Source organism: Rhineura floridana, chromosome 9 (genome assembly GCF_030035675.1).
Source record: "Rhineura floridana isolate rRhiFlo1 chromosome 9, rRhiFlo1.hap2, whole genome shotgun sequence".
In the NCBI taxonomy this organism is placed as follows: Eukaryota; Metazoa; Chordata; class Lepidosauria; order Squamata; family Rhineuridae; genus Rhineura; species Rhineura floridana.
In genome coordinates this window covers 89,954,662-89,975,562 of record NC_084488.1, presented here as the reverse complement: position 1 = coordinate 89,975,562, position 20,901 = coordinate 89,954,662, and positions in this window count along the sequence as shown.

Below are 20,901 nucleotides of genomic sequence, written 5' to 3'. Positions count from 1 at the left end.
GCCCATTATCACGGCCAGGCAGCGGTCTAGTACATCAACAGCCTCACCTGACGAAGATGAAAAGGAGTAGTAGAGCTGCGTATCATCACCCAGCGGCTTCATATAGATATTGAAAAGCATGGGGGACAGAACTGAACCCTGCGGGACCCCATATTGGAGTACCCAGGGACTCGAGTAATGTTCCCCCAGCATCACCTTCTGGAGACGATTCCCGAGATAGGAGCAGAGCCACCGCCAAGCAGTGCCTCCCACTCCTAAATCCGTAAGTCGCTCCAGAAGGATACCATGGTCGATGGTATCAAACGCCGCTGAGAGATCAAGGAGAACCAACAGAGTTACACTCCCTCTGTCTTTCTCCCGACAGAGGTCATCATACAGGGCGACCAAGGCCGTTTCTGTACCAAACCCCGGCCGAAAGCCCGATTGAAATGGGTCTAGATAATCAGTTTCATCCAAGAGAGCCTGGAGTTGGCGAGCGACCACACGCTCTAGAATCTTGCCCAGGAATGGGACATTTGCTACTGGCCTATAGTTGTCCAAATTATCAGGGTCCAAGGAGGATTTTTTTAGGAGCGGTCTCACCACCGCCTGTTTCAGGCAGAGTGGGACCACTCCCTCTCGTAAAGAGGCATTAATCACCTCCTTGGCCCAGCCGGCTGTTCCATTCCTGCTAGCTTTTATTAGCCATGAGGGGCAAGGATCCAGAGCAGAAGTGGTCGCCCGCACCTGTCCAAGCACCTTGTCCACATCCTCGAGCTGTACCAACTGAAACTCATCCAATAAAACAGGACAAGACTGTGCTCTGGACACCTCATTAGGATCAACTGCTACAATAATGGAGACAAGGTCCCGGCGGATGTTCATGATCTTATCACGAAAGTGTCGCGCAAACTCATTACAGCGGGCAATTGATGGTGTTATTGCCTCCTTGAAACATTGGCAGTTTGCTTTTCAAAAGTTACATTCTCATCTTGTCCTTGATTGGGTGGTCGGTTATAGACTCCAAGCAAGATTCCTTTTATTACTTGTCCCATTAATTTTAATCCAGATACTCTCGGTGGAACTACCAAGCTCATCTTCCTGTATTTATGTGGAGGGATATATATTTTTAACATATAGCATGACTCCACCTCACTTTTTATTCCTTCTGTTCTTTTTGAACAAGTTATATCCTTCAACTGCTGTATTCCAGTCATGGGAGTCATCCCACAAAGTTTCAGTTATACCTATCAAGTCTTAATTGCCCTCCTGTATTAAGAGTTCAAGTTCATCCTGCTTGTTTCTCATGCTCTGCGCATCGAAGACCATTTGATTTATAGCTTGGCTTCCTTATTACATTTTTCTGAGGACTGTCACTGGTCCCTATTACAGCCGATCTCTCTGTTCCCATTACTGTGCACAAGCCTTCATCAATCGTTACCACCAAGTTTACGTCTCCCTCCCCCTTAGGATTCAGTTTAAAGCCAGTCCTTGTGAGATTTCTTTTACTCCAAAGAAATATGTCCATTTTGCCAATCAAGGAAGAACCCATACTTTTTATTTCCATGCCTCTCTTATCAGTATTCTTTGTGATCTCCATTACTTTGCACTGCATGTAATATTCTCACGGATGTTACCGTGAATAATGTTAATGCCTTATATTCCTGTCTTGAATTTCTAACCTGCCCTTCTGTTCTATTATTTATTTATTAAACCTGTTAGTCGCTTTTCTCCATAAAAATGAACCCAAAGCACATAGAGTAAAACGATTAAAACCAATATAAAACTAACGCAACTAAAAAGTAAAACACACACACGCACAAACATGGATAAGGTGGTGGAACAGCCCACCCCCTAAAAGGGGCTACAATATCAAAAGCCCTCCAAAAACCCTCCAGAAATTAAGAGTTGAATGCCTGGGAGAAGAGGAATGTTTTTGTCTGGTGCCTAAAGATAGGTAATTATGGCACCAGGCATGCCTCCCTACAGAGAGCATTCTATAAGCAGGGGGCCACTACTGAGAAGGCCCATTCTTGTGTCACCACCCTCTGCACCTACCTCAGAGGGGCATGCAAAGAAGGGCCTCAGATGCTGAAGGCAGGGTTGGTTCATATGGGGAGAGGTGACCCTTAAGGTATTGGGGTCTTGAGTCATGTAAGGCTTTATAGATCAAAACCAGCAGTTTGAACTGAGCCCAGAAACTAATTGGTAGGCAGTGCAGTTGTACCAAATTTTGTGTTATGTGCTCAGAGCATTTTTCCCCAGTGAGCAATCTGGCTGCTGAATTCTGCACCAGCTGCATTTTCCAAATTGCATACAAGGCAGCTCTTCTTATAACACATTGCAGTCATATAGCCTAGAGGTTACCAGAGCACAGACGAAAAAAGTCAGACTATGCCTGTCCAGATAGAGTCGTAAGTGGGCCACCAGCTGAAGCTCCTTTCCCAGGAAAACCTAATGTGTGTGTGGTGTGTGTGTGTAAAATGTAAAACCAGACTTTCCTAAAAGTGTAACCATTGAGAAAGTCCTCTTTCACTTCCCACCTCTCCCAATGCGGGACACAGAGAAGGGCCTTTCCCAGAGATTTGTACACAAACAGGCTCATATTGGCCCCAAGCCATTTAGGGCTCTTTAAAAAGGGGGTGGCAGCACTTTGAATTAGGCCTGAAAACAAAATGGGAGCCAATGCAACTATCATAATTAACGAATCACATGACCTCCAGCCAATTGCCTGGCCATACAATTCTGGGCCTTGTGTAATTTCTGACTTTTCAAAGGCAGCCCCACATAGATAGTATTACAATAATCCAGCTGATATGCAACTAAGGCATGGGCCCCTATGACCAGATCTGATGTTTCATAGTATCAACTTGATTGGCACACAAACCTCAGCTATGTAATCACTTTGGCATCTAGGCTCAAAACTAGGTCCAAGCATTTGTTCAGAAACTCAACCATTTCCTTAGGTTATAATGGAAAGAAGAGTTGGGACAACTTCCTCTAGAAGTTTCATGCAGATGTTAAATAGCATGGGGAAGAGGATAGACCCCTGTAGGCTAACACCCAAGGTGTCAGACAGGCATCTTCCAGCATGGCTTTCTGGAATTGCGCCTCCAAAAAGGATTGCCCCACTACAAAACACTGCAGAACTGGCATTGGTATCAACAACTGAACCAACCGGAATGAGCTCCCCCATCCCCCTGCTTATTGATGAACATTTTAAATAATTGTAGAAGTACTTACTATAGTAATGAGTTTTGTTCAATGAATTACTTTGCTCTAGTAATAGTGACCAAATAGTACAATTGACATGATAATTCTTATATCCAGTGTGTGTTGTGGTTTGTTGATGGAATCATTGGCAAGATAATATTCATGGTTTTGGGGATAGGCATGTCAGTCCTGTCTTTATGCAGCATTAAGATGTTTTTAATATGTTTTTATTGCTTTTTTTTTGTGCCCATGGCTTGTTTGGGAAGAAGGGTGGGATAGAAATGTTTGTTTGTTTATTTGTTTGTTTTACTCAAAAGTTTAGTGTATGAAAATGAAAAATAAAATGGACTGCCTTCGAGTCGATCCCGACTTATGGCGACCCTATGAATAGGGTCATGGTAAGCAGTATTCAGATATAGTTTACCATTGCCTTCCTCTGTACACAATCCCTAAATTTTCCAAGTAAAAATCTAAACACAGACTTTATTCTTTCTTGATGGTGATCCTTCATACTGTCTTACCAGATTGTATTTATCATGTTCAGATGGACAATAATCAAACTTGGATTAAGGAAGAAAGAAAGTAAATGCAATAGAGTATTATGACAAGTGTTTCAAGGGCAGGCCAACATTTTTGCCTTCAAAATGGAGGGCGTAATATTAGGCGGCAAGTGACCAAACATTCTCAGCAGTCTGACTTTGATGTTCAAGGGTGGGTGGGCCTCCTACAATCTCAAGTTATGTCAGTACATTTCCTTTCTAGCATTCTCCCTTCCTAATGCATCATCCTATTCCTTGAACCTAGAAATATCCAGAGGTCACATATCTCTAGATTTTGATGGAGTGAGCATTTTAAATTCTTTCTCTCTGCTTTATTTTTTCTCACTTAGACCTTTTTATGCTGACTGTTCTTTTGAAGGGCAAGATTTTCTTGCCAGGTGGGTATTCCCAAATTCTCACAACTCTGCTCATATGGTCTTTTATCAGAATGTCTCTGAGCAGTGAGAACTCATAACTCATATGAATGGGAAACAGTTGGGGGCTTGCCACACTTCATCCCACTTGATTGTTGACATTGTTAGCAGCTGCTACTGTCGATCTATCTTTTACCAACTGGGAGCATATAAAAATGTTATACATACAGCACCAGTTCCTCCTCCTCCACCACCACCACCTCCTCTCTCTCTCTCTCTCTCTCTGAAGGCAATCATGGTTACATATCTAGGGAAATATATATCCTGAAATTGTTAAGTTTTCCATTCATATTCATTGAAAACCACTCAAGGCTAACAAATGTATCATCAGAGCCTTCAAAACTTCAACTGAAAAGCCCAGCATGAAAAGCATATATTGTAGCTTCATTTAGAGATTACCTCCTTTCCTATGTCACTTTGGAAATTCTGAATCCTCAGCTCTTCGCAGTGTTACTCATCTGTTAAAGTAGACAGATGTGAATGTCATCATATCTTCCTCTCCCGCTTCCCAAACAGGTAACTGCTTCACTTATTAGTGGTGGGGCAAGAGCAGGACCCAATCAAGGAATCTCTGTTAATAATGGAGAAGACAAAGGGGGAGCAGAAAATTGTCTCCCACCCAGCTACCGATACATCAGAACAGGAGGTAGGTTAATGCTCCTTTCTACTCTTCCTTAGAGAAGATGGGAGAAGCAAAGACTGATCTCCCACCTTCCTGTGGACCAGGGGTGGCTAATCTTTTTCAGTCTAAGGCAGCCTTTCCCAACTAGTGGGCCACCAGATGTTGTTGGACCACAACTTCCATCAGCCTCAGCCAGCATTGCCAATGGTCAGGAAAGATGGGAATTGTGGTCCAACAACATCTGGTGGCCCACTAGTTGGGAAACACTGGTCTAAGGGCTGCATTCATTGTTGTCCAACACTGAGACGGCCACATGCCAGCTGGTGATATGGCCAAACAAGTTGGAGTGGCCACCTCAACCCTCTGTCTCCCACATCCTCTGTGTCCCACATTCATGAGCAGAGATGCATAGACACACACACATAGGCAAATATATGCACATGCCCCATCCTCTGCTGATCAGCAAGTGGGGTTCCTCCCCATCACAGCATTGAAAAGACTCTCTCAAACCCAGCTGGCTAGGAGGCTAAACACTCATCAAAGAGAGCAGGTGCTTTGCTCTCATCTTGCTTTGTACCCAGATGGGGAAAGTGATTTAACAACTATTCTGTTGGAAGGGCGAAATATTCCATTGATATACCTTGATGCTATTGAAAAGGAGGGCACAAGATAAGCAGGATCTCAGCTGAGTACCTGTTGCCATTTTCTTCTACTGTGTGAAGAGAAATTCAGGATTAAACACTGATTCTGCTGAGGATCTAGTAAGATCATGGCATTGAGCAGTGCCGTACATGTTCTGTAGGAGAAAGTCACCAGCTCATTTAAAGGGGCAACTGCAACCTGACATCAGTTAATAATCTGATTCTAGCAGCCTCTTTAAATTTGGCTGTACTTTCCTTCCCCCCCCAAAAAAATTCTTTGTGGAAATGTTGGAATCCCTTAAGTATCGAATTTATTGTCAGCAAATTTGATGCACCATCCTCATACTCTACGTCTTTGGGTTTGTTTGTTTTATTATTTTTTTCTCCAAGGAGACCACAAAAGTATTTGGAACAGCTTTTCTCTTTCTGTTTTACTCCTAGTTTTTTTTTTATTGATTACTTCATGTTTGCATGAGACTCCATGAGTTCACACTGAAAATGTTCTAGGCCTTTCAATAGTCCCAGCTCTGTTTGAACGTCTCTCAGAAAAACAATTAGCTACCAATTGCATTAATTAAGAGGTTTGTCCACAGGAAAAACCCAAGCCTTAAACAATTAGCAGGAAGGGGTTACTTTTTAATAAACAAAGTTCTTTAAAACAAACAACAATACCTGAGTGAAAATGTTTGTTTTCTCAACACAACCAGGCACCAGCTTTTCCATCTCCTCCTAACCTATTTCAGATGTTGTTAAAGGACACATTGGGACCTCTCTCCTGAATCAAAACTCTTTGCTACAAAGGGATGCAGTATAAAGACCAAGGCTGCTTTCACATTTCACTTTATTCTATTATTCTGATGATTTCTTACCTGGTAATTTGAGCGTTATATTTGACCTTGCACACGGCATACAAGCTAGTTCTGGAATTCTAGTGGAATATAGTGCAAGTTTACAGCAAATTTTCATAATAAATAATACTAGAAATAATCTGTTTGCAAGGCTGAGAACCTGGAAGATTGTGGGAGTTTTGTGCTAGCTGCAGCTGCTCATGTGACAGTCATCCCAGCATGCAGTGCATTCCCTCCCTTTAGTCACAGGGTTGTTTTTTTTTATTTTGCCTGATGAAAATTGTACTGGTATTCCGCCATAGGCACAGATAGCAGCAGCATTTCCCACACACACCCCTGTGTTGATACAACTAAAATAATTTTAAAAGTCAGATCCTAAAGGGAGATGGCTTGCATGGCAACAGGATGAGATCTTAGACCTCCTACACAGTGGAGAACAGTGTGCATGTGTATAATGGGTGAGGGACGAAAACAGATATTGTTCACTGCAGCCATGTGAAAGACAGTTGCTCAAAATGCCAGTATATCACCTGAAAAAGCTACTGTTCCTTAACACAACAGGTACTGCAGTGTGAAGGAAATTTTAGAAATCTGGACAGAACCGCTACCTTTTTAATCCATTAAACTAATGCAATCAGCCCCATGTGTGAAAGCAGCCCAATTGTCTAATGTCTAGAATATGCTCATTAATATCTGATGTTTAAAAAATGCCAAGCAGCAGCTGCTGTTGACTCCACGTAGGCTGCAATCCTATATTTATTTACCTGGGATTAAATGCCACTGAACTCAGCAGGCTTACTTCTGAGTAGACTTGTATAGTGATGCAGTGTAAGACAGCTAGATGTTTGGCACCTCTGAAAGCACAGGACATTGCAGGTCCTCGGGCGGTTTGCATTTGTCCAGGATGGGAAACAGGCGACTTATTCTATGGTGAGAATAGGGGAGAAATTCAATGTCATTGGTATTTTAATGAGGAACTACCTAATTCACACTTCATGAACCAAAGCTCTCCTTCAAAATTCTCACTTATCCAGATTTTGGGATGTAGTTCTCCAACCAAACAATGTGTATATAAAAGTATATTAAGTATATTAAGTATATTAAGGGGAAGTATGCATTAAAATTTATTTATTTATGAAATATGTAAGCCGCCTTGAAAAAAGAAAGGTGGGGTATAAATGAAATAAATAATAATAAATAATAAATTTATCAAAAATATTTCTATACTGCTGTTTTGTTAAAAACATCAAAGCAGTTTAGAACATATTAAAAACAACAACCATAGAATAAAAACATTATTATTATTTTATTATTTATTAGATTTGTTAGACGCCCATCTGGCAGAGATTAGTCTGCCACTCTGGGTGATGCACAACAAAAACACAAATACAATCCATATAAAAACATAGACAGAAAACATTAAAAGATTAAAAAGTTAAAAACCCCTAGAATTGCACTCTGACAGCCTAAACCCCCTCCCATGCCTGGTTAAAGAGCCAGGTCTTCAAGGCCCGTCAAAAACACAGCAGGAAGGGGGCCTGGCAGAGGTCAGTTGGCAAGGAGTTCCAGAGTGAGGGGGCTATGACTGAGAAAGCTCTTGACCTGGTCCTCACCAATCTAGCTGCTTTTATGGGGGGAATGAGGAGTAGACCATTCATGGATGACCTTGTTAGCCGGCCCCTTAGGTAGAGTGGACCAGCTTCAAATAGGGCCTTAAAGATTAAAGCCAGGACCTTAAATTTGGCCCGAGCAGCCACCGGTAACCAGTGCAGCTCCTTGAGGACTGGGGTAATATGCTCTTGGTGGCGGCTGCCTTTAATCAGGCGAGCTGCTGCATTCTGCACCAGCTGCAGCTTATGAACTGTTTTCCAGGGAAGACCCACATATAAAGCATTACAATAATCCAACCGAGACAGAACCAAGGCATGAACTACTGAATGGAGTAAGCGGCTCGGAAGGTAAGGGCATATCCTACGTATGAGGTGAAGTTGATAAAGCGCCACCCAAATAACAGCCACCACCTGCGCTTCCATAGATAACTGGGAGTCAAGAATGACCCCCAAACTCCTGACCTGGTCTCTCAGGGGCAGTTGTACCCCATTGAGCACCAGATCAGTGATCCCCAACCTGTGTTTATCACCCACCAGCAGTATCTCAGTTTTATCAGGATTCAGCCTAAGCTTATTCCTGCTCATCCAGTCCCTCACTGACTCCAGACACTTAGATAACATTTCTATCACAGCCAATGGGGAAGATTTAAATGAGAGGGAAATCTGCATGTCGTCTGCATATTGGTAGAATTGCATACCAGATCTCCTAATAATATCTCCCAGCGGCCTTATATAGACGTTGAAAAACATCAGGGAGAGGATGGAGCCACAGGTGAGAGGCCAGGGCTCAGAGACCTCCTCTCCCAGCACCACCCTCTGGCATCTCCCTGAAAGAAAGGAACAGAACCACTGTAAAATGGTGCCTCCAATACCTAAACTCTCCAGGCAATCTAACAAGATACCGTGGTCAACAGTGTCAAAGGCCGCTGAGAGATCCAAGAGGAGGGTAAATTCCCCTCTATCCAGTGCCCTTCTCATATCGTCCACCACAGCCACCAGCGCTGTTTCTGTCCCATGTCTGGGTCTGAAACCTGATTGAAATGGGTCAAGGTAACTCACTTCCTCTAGTACGCTTGTAGTTGGTTCGCCACCACCCGCTTGACCAACTTACCCAGGAATGGAAAATTTGAAACTGGGCGGAAGTTATTTAAATTCAGGGGGTCTAAGGAGGCCTTTTTCAGAATTGGAGTTAATACTGCCTCCTTAAAGGGAGATGGCAGATGACCTTCATCAAGAGATGCATTAACCACTGCCTTGACCCCCTCACCCAGTTTGTCTTTGCAGCTCATAATGAGCCACGCTGGGCAAGGGTCAAGTATGCAGGAGGTTGGTTTAAGCGAGGAGAGGGCCCAAACTACTTCCTCATAGGAGAGAAGCTAAAAACGATCCCAAACCCTAAGGACCCGCTGGTCACCTCTGGTTCAGTTACTAGGGCTGTGGCAGGCGGAATGGTGCTCTTGATGTGGTCAATTTTGTCCGTATAATGTTTTGCAAAATCATTACAGGAGGCCTTGGCCTGTTCTGTCAGATCTGGAGCAGCTGGCCCCACCAAACTGGCTCCACCTGGAACAGTCTCCTTGGGCAGCACTCCGCAACAACAATAGAGGCCGCAAAAAACTTCCATTTTGCTATCCTCATCGCCAGCCGATAGGCTGCCACTGCTACTCTAATCTGAGTTCTGTCCACCTCTGTGTGAGATTTCCGCCGTCCTACTTCTGTTTGAAGGGAGGGAGCATTTCGGGGCCATCCAGTCTAACACCTTGGAGACCCCAGCATCCCACCTAGACACCAAGGTCTCAGCCGAATGGCCATATGTAGAATTTAAAGAATCCCCCAGCTCGCATATAAATCCATCAGGGTTCATCAGCCGCCTACGGCGAAACATCTTTGAGGGCCCTATATCCCTCCGAGGATGTGGAGACACCCAAAAGTCTATTCTACCAAGGTAGTGGTCCAACCAGGACAGGGGGGCGGTGGCCTGGCCCCCAACTTCCACGTCACTGCCCACCTCTCCTGACACAAACACCAGATCAAGGGCATGCCCCGCCATGTGTGTAGGCCCTGTTTGAATGGGTTGTAACTTCCAGGCTGCCATAGTGTCCATAAAATCTTGGGCCACTCCTGAAAGGGGGGCCTCGGAATGCATGTTAAAATCCCCCAAAACTACCAAGTTTGGGGATTGTGCACATACATCTGAGACCACTTCCAGCACCTTGGCCAGGGAATCTGACGTGCAGCATGGTGGACGATATACAATAAAAATACAATAAAAACAAAGGTCAAGTTACATATAGTAGTGAAAAACAACACAATACATAAATGCGTTATATTAGGGGAATTTGCTTGAAAAAATGTATATATTAATCAAAACTGCATATTTATTAAGAGACGTTTGCATGGAGATGCTGACAAATTTCCATACTGATGTGGATAAATGAATTTAAAATTTGGAAATATTGAGAAACTGGGAGAAACTGACATTGACAGATTCATCTATCTATGTTCCTTGGAAGCCTGAAGCACAAGAAAATCAAGGATGTCTGAACAAAAATGAATGCCACTCTAAAAGAAATGGAAGGACATGATTCCTTTGGAACATCCAGCAAGATAAGTTATTTTATTATACTTGGTAGGAAGTATTACCAACTTGGTAGGAAGGACCACTTTTGCATTTCTAATATTCTGTTTAGTTTCTTTGTCCATGGTATTCACCAAACACTGAAGAACTAGTGGAACTGCAGACAGCTGTATGCCCAGAATGGCAACTGTATACTTTTAGGTATACAATGTCCACGTCTCTAGTTTTTGGTACCCCTAAGAGAACATACTCAAACTAATTCCCATACATGGGTAATATAGTTTCCAATGAGAATGTAAACCATGTCGGCACCACTCCATGTGGTGAATGACATCTAGAGATTTTTTGTTCTTTCCATTTCTCATTTTTCCAATCTTTTATTCAGTTTTCCACATTTCTGCAGAAATTTGCAAACCATTTTTTAAAATCCTCATGAAAATTCTAAAGCATTTTAGTGTGGATTTCTCCTAATAAACATATTTTTGCGTGCAGTTTTCTGACTAGTGTACCCTTTTTTGCTAGCAATTTCCCCCCGTCATACATTTTTGTATGTTGTTTTCACTGATATATCCAGTTTCATGTACATTTTCCTCTAATATATGCACTTTTGTACACATTGTTTCGCTGAAGAACTGCATTGCAAAATTTAGATAAGTGCAAATTTTGAAGGATGGCTACGTTTCATTTCTTGTATTGTTTTGGAAAGTGTGAATTTGATAGATTCAGCTTTAAAGCAAACTGAATTGAATTTATCCCCCATCCCTAGTGGCATCTGTGAAGACGCTCCAACCGGGTCCAGGACCATTCTAAGAAAATAATTTGAGAATTAGACTTCTGAGAATTGTGTGTAAGCCTCCTAGCTTCTTTCCACAACAAACCATTTTGATGTTTAGCCTTATCAAACCTATGAAAGAAAGAGATGTTAGCATTTATTTATAGATCATTTCAAACTGACATATCTAAGAGAGAGACAGTAAAATCAATGCATAAAATACAAAAATAAGTTAAAGTACAATTCACAGATCCTAATTACAAAATATGCAGAAGAATAACACCAGAAACAATGTGTGAAGAGATGAAAATACAAATAAGCCTGACTCAGGAAAGACTTGAGTAAAAACAAACAAACAAGGTTTTAGCAGGCACTGAAATTTATACAGATTTGGTGCCTGCCTTATATGCCTGGGGGTAGAGTTCCATAAAGTGGAGACTACCAAGCTAAAGGCTCATTGCAGTGTTACAGCTAACTGGCTTGCTGTTGCACTTGGCATCCCAACAAAGAATCCCCAGCTCTGTGTTCATGTGTGTGTTGATTTCTCAAATAATCAGGCCCTGAATTGTATGGGGCTTTGTATGCCAATACTGCAACCTTAAACGTGGTCCAGTAGCATATTGGCAGGAAGTGCAGCTGCTTCAACAAAAGTGTCACATGGTGATTATAGGTCATTCCACACAGCAATCTAGCAGCTGCATTTTGTACTAGCTACAGCTTTCAGACCAGCCTTAAGGGCAGCCCCTCATAGAGCACATTGCAATAGTCAAGTAGTTGATACTGCAGCTTACTCAACCCCCTTTTCATCACTATTTTTACTCTGTGTCTTCTCCCCCCCCTTCTCTAATCTGGTTAGCATACATATGAAATGTTTGACTCTTTGGAGATTTGGAGATATTTTCCTCTGTTTTAGAAAAGTCTGAGGAATTAAATTACTCCAATTCTGTTGTCAGTGGAAGTTGATAGACTCCCCTGCCAATAGAAGTCAGTAGTCTTAACAAAATTTGAAATTGACAGCCTTTCAGTTAAAGCCAGATCATTTTTTTAAAGAATTTGTGGGCATGAAGTCACAACACAAAGCTTCCTTATGGCAGACTGAATATAGAAGAAACATGTAAAAAACAAAATTAAAAACATTAAAATCCAATAAATGATAGTTAATATAAAGCCTGATTTCTCATTCATTTATGAACTCTAGATTTTTTTTAAAAATCATAATTGGATGGAACTGTTTTTTGGGCAAGATATTTGTCTTTAAAGGCTTGAAAATTCTTATTATTATTTATTAAATTTATATCCTGCCCTTCCTCCCAAAGAGAGTTCAGGGTGGCAAAATATAGACAGCTTTGCAATGATTAAGACAAAGGACGGAATCCTGTCATTATTAAATGCTGTTGAGTCTCCTGATGCCCATGTTAAATTTAGCATAAACTTAAATCGGTTCTATTGCAACCAATGAGACTGAAAAGTAGCTTACTTCTGCTTGATTGTATCTGTTGCTACTAAAATACAGCATAAAGTTTTACAAACATAAATTTGCACTGACATTTTTTTGTGAGGGTTTTTGTTTTTTTGGTACTACATTGAAGTGAAAGGGAGCTGTGTGATAATTTATGTAATTTATTTCAATTGATCTTGAACGATCTTGAACCATCCCCCTGTGAATTGCACTTTATGTAATTTCAAGCAGTCCCGCTTGGAAGAGTCAAAAGAACGCAGTAGTACAATGGGCAGCAAATGTTGCATGTGTACAAAGGCGGCTTGAACAGACCTTAGAAGTTTAAACACATTGGCATGCTGCCAAACCTTCTGCAGGGGAACATATAACACCTTTATAACTTGGCTAAATCTGGATAGAATTATATGGGGCATAGAAAAGGCACTTCTGTAGCCAGAGGGACATGGGGAATTCCCTCTAAGCAATGTCAAAGCCAGGATCCCTGCAGAAGTCTAAAGTTCCAATATATATAATATTATATAATATATCAGAGTGATGGATGCATTATTACTATTAATAATTAATAATAATACAAAAAAGATTTTGTAGTATTAGAGAACGCTGTACAATGAATTATGGCCATAATTTCATTTGCAAAGAAGTTGGTTGTCAAGTGATATTTGGAGCGCTTTACATAGGATGCTGCAATAAAATTGCATTTTAAAATCTATTTGAAAAGAGGAAAAGCAGAAGTTGACAGGAAAGTCTTGCAGGCTGATAGCTAGGTTCCTTTAAAAAAACACATTTCAAGACCTTTTAAAAGGTTACACTTCATCTGCCACCATCTCAGCAGCTGCAAATGCACGAAATGCTCTACCTGTCTATTCCCACAATCACAGCTCACCTGCTATCTTGCAAGTATGGTGGAACATGCTCATTGGTACCTTCAGGGTTGGACTATTGCAATATACTCCATGTGGGGCTTGAGTTTGGTCTGGAGGCTGCAGCTGGTGTAGAACCTGGTGGATAGATTGCTTGTGGGAGCAAACTACTGCCTGTATCCTTGCTTGCATAATTTGCACTGGCTGCCAGTCTGCCACTGGGCCAAGTTTATTTATTTATCTATTAGATTTATATATTAACTTATAAGGCCCTACACAGCTCATGACCAGGTTACTTGAGAGATTGCCTTATCCCTTATGTACTTAATAGTATATGTAGCAGAGTTTCTCCTTCAAATCTCACAACTATCAGAAGCACTCTTGAGGAGATATGACAGCTGCCCACTATTTGAAAACATTTTTGTTTTGACATTTTTTTCCAGATGGATGAAAAGGTTTTCTGCCTTAGGTGTTCATTTTGTATTGTTCTTAAACCTATCTTCAATTATTATTTGTACTGTTTTAAAAACCATTTTTGCTGTTTTTATGATATGTTTTTAAATCACTTTGACACACATGCAAAAGGTGATTCATAGATACCATCATCATCATCTTGCTTGGGGTGAGCAGATTAAGATGGGCACCAGTCAGTGAAGAAGGGCCTACGGCACTGGGGAAGGATACCTACTTGTTAGTGGCTGGTTATAGTTATTTATTTGCCTTTTTGTTTATTGACATAATTTACTAGCTGCCTTTCCAGCATTCAAGGCAGCATTCAATGACAAATAAAATAGTTGCAGCTGAGGGGTGAAATAAGACACAGACACATCAGCTTGGGTTGAACAAGGGCCACTTTATTAAATTATAACAAAGCCCATTTTAAAGTGACCTGCAGAGGGAAAACCTAGGTGCAGGAACTATCTATAAGCAAGCATCTTGCCATACAGCTCTCGGGAGACCAGCCCCTGCTGGGGCAAGGGCAAGCCCATCTGCTTATCCCTTATCCTGGCCATACCCAGTAGGTGAGTAGGGGGCCTTCTCACATCACCACCCCCTGGGCCCATACAACCCTCGGGTGGATGAGTTAAATTGGCCCCAAAAGCAGCCCATATCCTGCCCTCGAGCTGTAAAGCCCTGACAGACAGGCCTCTGGAACCGCCAATCACCTCCAAAGATGCCTAAGGGGGCCACCTAGCTGTCCTTACCAACTTCTCTTCCTGCACCTTCCCGCACCCGTGCCATAATAAACTACCCTCCATAGGGCATTAACAGTTTAAATATGTCAAATTAGTTGAATCAGCCAAAGCCACCTATTAATCACAATGCCCCCTAACCCAATTCCCTTCCACTCTCACAATGTGGAGCAGGCAAAAAACCTGCCCACCAACTAGGGTGGGCAGGATAAAAATTCCTACTCAGCCCCAAAGCGACCCATGAACATACCATAAAAGAGAGAGGGCAGGGCGGGCTTCGCGTGCCGAAGAGGAAGCTAGGAGGGGTGGCTGGGACTTAAATAAGCCCCATAGCTCCACCCCTCCACTCTGTATGTCACGCGCACATAACTGTTGTGACGCGCAACGTTGCCTTCTTCCAAGATGGCAGCAGCAGCATCACCCCCATCAGCAACTATACCCCGCTCGCCAGCTGCATGGTGAGCAGGGCGGTATATTTAACTTGAAAGTTTGAAGTGAGAAGAATTGCTGTTTGCTATTTTCTTTCAATTCAGCCTCCAAATTTATTAGGTCATAGTCAACACTGTGTGAGTGGAGTTCTGCTTACGCAACAGGAGTTCTGTTTCCTCTCCTCTCTGTCCCTAAAATCTGCTCCAGAGGCCCCCATCCCACCCTCTGGAAGGGATATCAGAGAATTCCAACAGAAATGGGAGTGAAAATTGCTGATGCTCACTTTTTTGCCCCATCTCTGGAATGGAAATCAGTCCAATGAATACAATCTGTATTCCCTATTGTTGTTTTCGGTCCTCAAAAAATATGTAATTTATAACTCCCCCCTCTCATTTGCATTGATTTTCCGTTGCACTGAAATGAATGGCCTTTGCATTTAAATGAATGTTGTGGAATAATGTAACAATAGTGTAATTAATTATGTAAAATTCCACCATAGCAGACAACAACAGGAATAACATCATTTTTGTCCAAAGCCGAAGCAGTGGAATGGAAACAGCATTACATGTAATGAACACAGGTCAGAAGGGAAAATGATGTCTTCTTACATCCCTACCCTCTGGAGCTGGGGTGTGTGTCTGCATAGGACAGGAGATGAAGAGGAAGTTCTGTTGTGCACACAGAAGTCTGTTGTGCAAGCAAAGCTATAATGTATAAAAGCTATAACTATAAGAAATATTACAGACTGAAAAGAGTTACTAGTAGAGCTTGCTGGTTTTGAAAGAAATCGTACTGGAAGCACAATTGCAAATCATAACTGTCTTGGAAAACATATATTAAAAATGGAAGCAAGGATCCTTTTTCATGCTCTGAAAACCAATAACAAGATTAGAAGTTACTAAGAAGAAGTTCATAGATATAGTAAGTGTGTCAAGACAAAATTGGTAAAACAAGGACACAAACCCAGTGTACATACTCTGGAAGATATTAGAAAACACATGAAGAGGCTTTACAAATATGTTATCAACAAAAGGAAGGCAAAGGATCTATTGGGTCAGCTCAGCAGGAAAGACATAGCAGAGCACTGAAAATAAGCTGAACTACTTAATGCCTCCTTTGCCCTGCAGGAAGGGGAACTTGGGATGAGCCTGACAGAACAGTGGCAACAATGAAGATGGGGAAAGGTCACAGTTCTATATAATGAAGAACCATGTCAAGAAATATTTGGACACACTGAACAAATTCAAGCCTGATGATGTCCATTATTTAACCAAGAGACCTGGGGGAGTTAATTGGGCATGTCTCGGAAAATCAGCAGTCATTAAAAACAAAGTGGAGTGACCTCGAATTGTTTAATGTGCTTCTTTCAGGTTTGCTGCCAAAAACATCCTTGTGATAGCTTTGAGGTTGTTTTTTCAGTTCTTTTGCTGATGTGTTTGCTGCCCTGGGCTCCTTCAGGAGGGTGGGGTATAAATTCTAAAAACAACAACAACAGTCTAGATGATCAGGGGACTCCACGGGTTCTGGTCAAGCCTCTTTTCCTCTCAGGGACAGAACTGAGACTTCCAGTTCCAGAAATTCCAGCAGGAAACTGTTGCTGTCCACATATGTTCTGCTGGGGAGAAGGCCTTGGAGGGCCATCTTCCCAGTACAAAATGAAGGGATGGTATCAGTTTTCACTGGGGATTCTGAGAACAGCAATTGCCCAGTATAGTTCCTGCTCTGTTTCAGGGAACTTTCTGTGCCATTTGCAAGTAACATTAAGTTCTTTTTAAAGGAATCATTTGTAACAAACACTGGGAAAAAATACTGAAGTCTTTGCAAATGTATAATTTGAACTCTCACAAAATCTTGATCCAGGGCAAGGATCCTTAACTTCAAGAGCTGCTGGAATAGACAGCACTGGTCTAGATATTTATTTTATTTTATTTTTAGGCCACCCTTCTTCCCAGGGGAGCAAACAACAAATCAATATAAAACTACAAACATTTTTAAAAACATTTCAAACAAACCAAATATCCTCACAACTAATAATTTCAATGGATTGTATCGAACATTGCTGTTCTAGTCAGGGAACTCCTCTCCAGAGAGGAGAGGAAGAGGAAGTCCTGTTTTATGAGTGGAACTCCATACAGTGCAAACAGCTTCATATGTTCATATGATGCAAGGCTTAGAATCATAGAATAGTAGAGTTGGAAGGGGCCTATAAGGCCATCGAGTCCAACCCCCTGCGCAATGCAGGAATCGAAATCAAAGCATTCCCGACAGATGGCTGTCCAGCTGCCTCTTGAATGCCTCCAGTGTCGGAGAGCCCACTACCTCTCTAGGTAATTGGTTCCATTGGTGTATGGCTCTAACAGTTAGGAAGTTTTTCCTGATGTCGAGTCAAAATCTGGCTTCCTGCAACTTGAGCCCATTATTCTGTGTCCTGCACTCTGGGACGATCGAGAAGAGATCCTGGCCATCCTCTGTGTGACAACCTTTCATGTACTTTAAGAGTGCTATCATATCTCCCCTAAGTTTTCTCTTCTCCAGGCTTGTTAACCAAGAAGGTAAATAAATGGTAAATTGTAGTTCTAAACAATCCAGTTGCAAGGGAAACTTGGCTGATAAGATCTTGATGTTGTAAAAAGTAATGCAGGTGAGATGATGATAGGGTTTCCAGTGCTAGCCTTTATTAATGGGCTTAAACATTCATTTTGTTTTAATTGGTCTAGAATCCTATACATAGAAGCATATGTTCTATATTTGAGTGATGACTACAAAATACATATTTCCATTGGCTAACACTCTGTTCAGGTTGCAAGAGATGTTATTTTGTTTTATGTTGTTACATTTATATCCCGCCTTTCTTCCATTATGGGACACAAAGTGGTGCACACATGGTTCCCAGGTACCTCATCTAGGTGCTGATCAGACTCAGACCTGCTTAGCTTCAGCAAAGTGGTGGCCTCATATGCCTTCCAACCATATCCTGAGATATCACTGTTTTCCAAAATATAAAATAAACATTCTGTTGAGAAGATGCAACAAACTGTGAAGGACCTAGACATCTGAATAGTCCAAGCTCTTAAACTGTGTACCCCATTTTTACTCCCTGGCTATTGAGGTATAGCCACATATGAAGCTCACTTTTGACTTCTCCCAGAGCATTGTTGGAGGTAACAAAGAAACAGTCTAGACATGATAGTGGATTAAAAAGTAGCAACAAGAAGTTAGGGGATTATAACAGAAGGCAAGTATAATCTTCAAAATCCTTTGCTGGGCTTACTTTGTATCAACGTCATTTCTTTTTCTTGAATACTTTCTTGAAAACAATGTCTTTGTTGATAGTCTTCCCTGAACATTTGCTCAGGTACATTGTTGGGGCCGGTTTGAATTTGGCATATTTAGGTGTGGCCACAGACTTGAATATAAGAAAGGAAATGCCATAGACATTTCTTCAACATCATGTCTGTTTACATTTTCCTACTTATGAAAAAGTGACTAGTTTAATCATGAAAGAAAGCGCTGAAAATACCCATACGTTATAAGAGGTAAGTGTCACACAAGTAGAAGCTTTATATTGTCATAGTGATGAGTTAATGCTCTGTTAAAGATGTTTGAACAGCCATAGCACCTTGGGCAGTGATCTTGTCAGAACATATATAAACCCAAGTAAGGTCAAACATACTTAGTACTTTCTTTGGTTATCTTCAGAAATAGCTAAAGGTGCTATAGTAAATGGATAAATGTGCTCATTAGCAATCTTTGTCAGTACTGACCTCATAGCCTTTTGTAAAGGAGAGCAGTGATACAGGAAATGACATTTTAAGAGGACAGATTGCAAGGTGAAATGTTAGATGTCCTCAGGCTGTGTCTAGAGCAGGAGTGGGCAGACTTCAGGCTTGTAGACCTACTTTGTTTTTTACTAGGACCCAGTGGAGGCCCCTCATTAAGGGTAGCTGGAGCACTGCCCACCCTAACCATCCTAAACCTCATTCATATTCAAAACAGTACCTCACATTTAGAGACACTCTGGACTTGTTTCTGTCCATATTTTGTCCTGGCCAATCATCTCTGCATAGCACAACTAATCACAATTATTGTTATGGTCCCACCTTTATCTCCAGGGTTAAAATTCTAGTAGGAGTGCTTAGGAAGGGCAGGGGTCCCTTCAGCACCTCCAGGACCTCCATTTTGATTTTATTTCCCATAGAATAAGCTCAAACCAATCAGGAGGAGTCCCTCAAATGCACTGGAAGTTCCATAGCATTAGGGAGGACTATGAAGAGCCTCCCCAGTGTATTTAAATCTGAGCCATGCATGTATTGCTATCTGCATTGGCTCCTCTCTGAGTTTGCATTGCTGTTCCCTTACTTTTGCAAGCAGCAGGCTAAAGCAGCAGGAAGCTTTTTTTTCTTCAGTCAGCCTTTGAAAGCACCAGCAAACTTTCTGTGTGAGTTCAGGTCAGTATTTGATTGTGCAGAGTAAGTGAGTGAGTGTATGTTGCTGCATGGAGAGGGAGGAAAAAAACATAGAGTGGCGTGGGAGGTATGCTTTGGTCCTGATGGGCCTTTTGCTGACTGTTGGAGGGAGAGGACACACACACATGTGAAATTACAACAGCACATATATAAAATCAACTCAAATCAAATAGAGATACCAAATGGGATAGAGATCCCCATATAAAATGCTTGTTGAAAGAGAATTGTCTTTTAGCAGGTACCTCAAAGACAATAGAGAAAATGGCTATCTGTAATGGGACGGAGTTCCAAAGGGTAGGTGCCACCACACATCAGATCACCCAGAGAACTACCAGAAGATCCTGATCTACCTTCTGCCCACCTCTTCTCTAGAGACCAGCTGTTAGTGGGAGTGGAATGTGCCTTACAGAAGAGATGCCAAACAGCATGGGGCTTTAGCATTACCATCATTTATTTTGTGCTGTAATACTCATGTCACCTAATGTGATGGTGTCAGTTTGGATGTTTGGACAGATGTTTGGACAGATGTTTGGACTGGCAGCGATGCAGAGATTGGCATATCAATTATATGAACTAGCCAGTAGCAAGCAGAAACAAAAGAAATTGGGTGTATTATTTCTTTGGAGACTTGTATCCCAATTCCCTCCTCCCCCCTCCCCCCCAAAAAAACCCCAGAAGTGCCAGAAGAAGCTCACATAACAGAACAAAAATAAACAGCATTAAATGGAAACCAATAAAATACAAAAAAGGGCCATATTAAACTAATAACTTTATATTTGGGGGGTTACAGAGCCAGGACTAAATAGAAGAGAAAAAAACAACAATGAAGCAAATAAATTAAAGGTTTTCTGGGAAAGAAACACGTTCAGGCTGCACTGGCAAAGGAGGAGACAATTGAACTTCCTGTGGCAGGAAGTTCTACATACCAGGTGCCATAGTGAAACATTCCTACTCATGCTCTTCCACAGAAATGTTAAACTGCCTTCAGAGAAACAGCTGAAGCTGGCATATTTATGGTGAGTACATTTACTCTTTGCTGTGTTTTCCTTTATTTAAACCTTTCTGCTTTTACTGACATCTCCAGTGCTGGTAGAGTTGCTCAAGGATGCTATTCTGGTGTAGGAATGGGCAAATCTGTCAATTTCACTTTCTCTCCACTTTCTCATTTTTTAAGTGTTAAGTTCAGTACTCCACATTTCCACACCAGTCTGCATTTTTTTCAAAAGTGTCATCATGAAAATTTATTCGCATTAGAGTG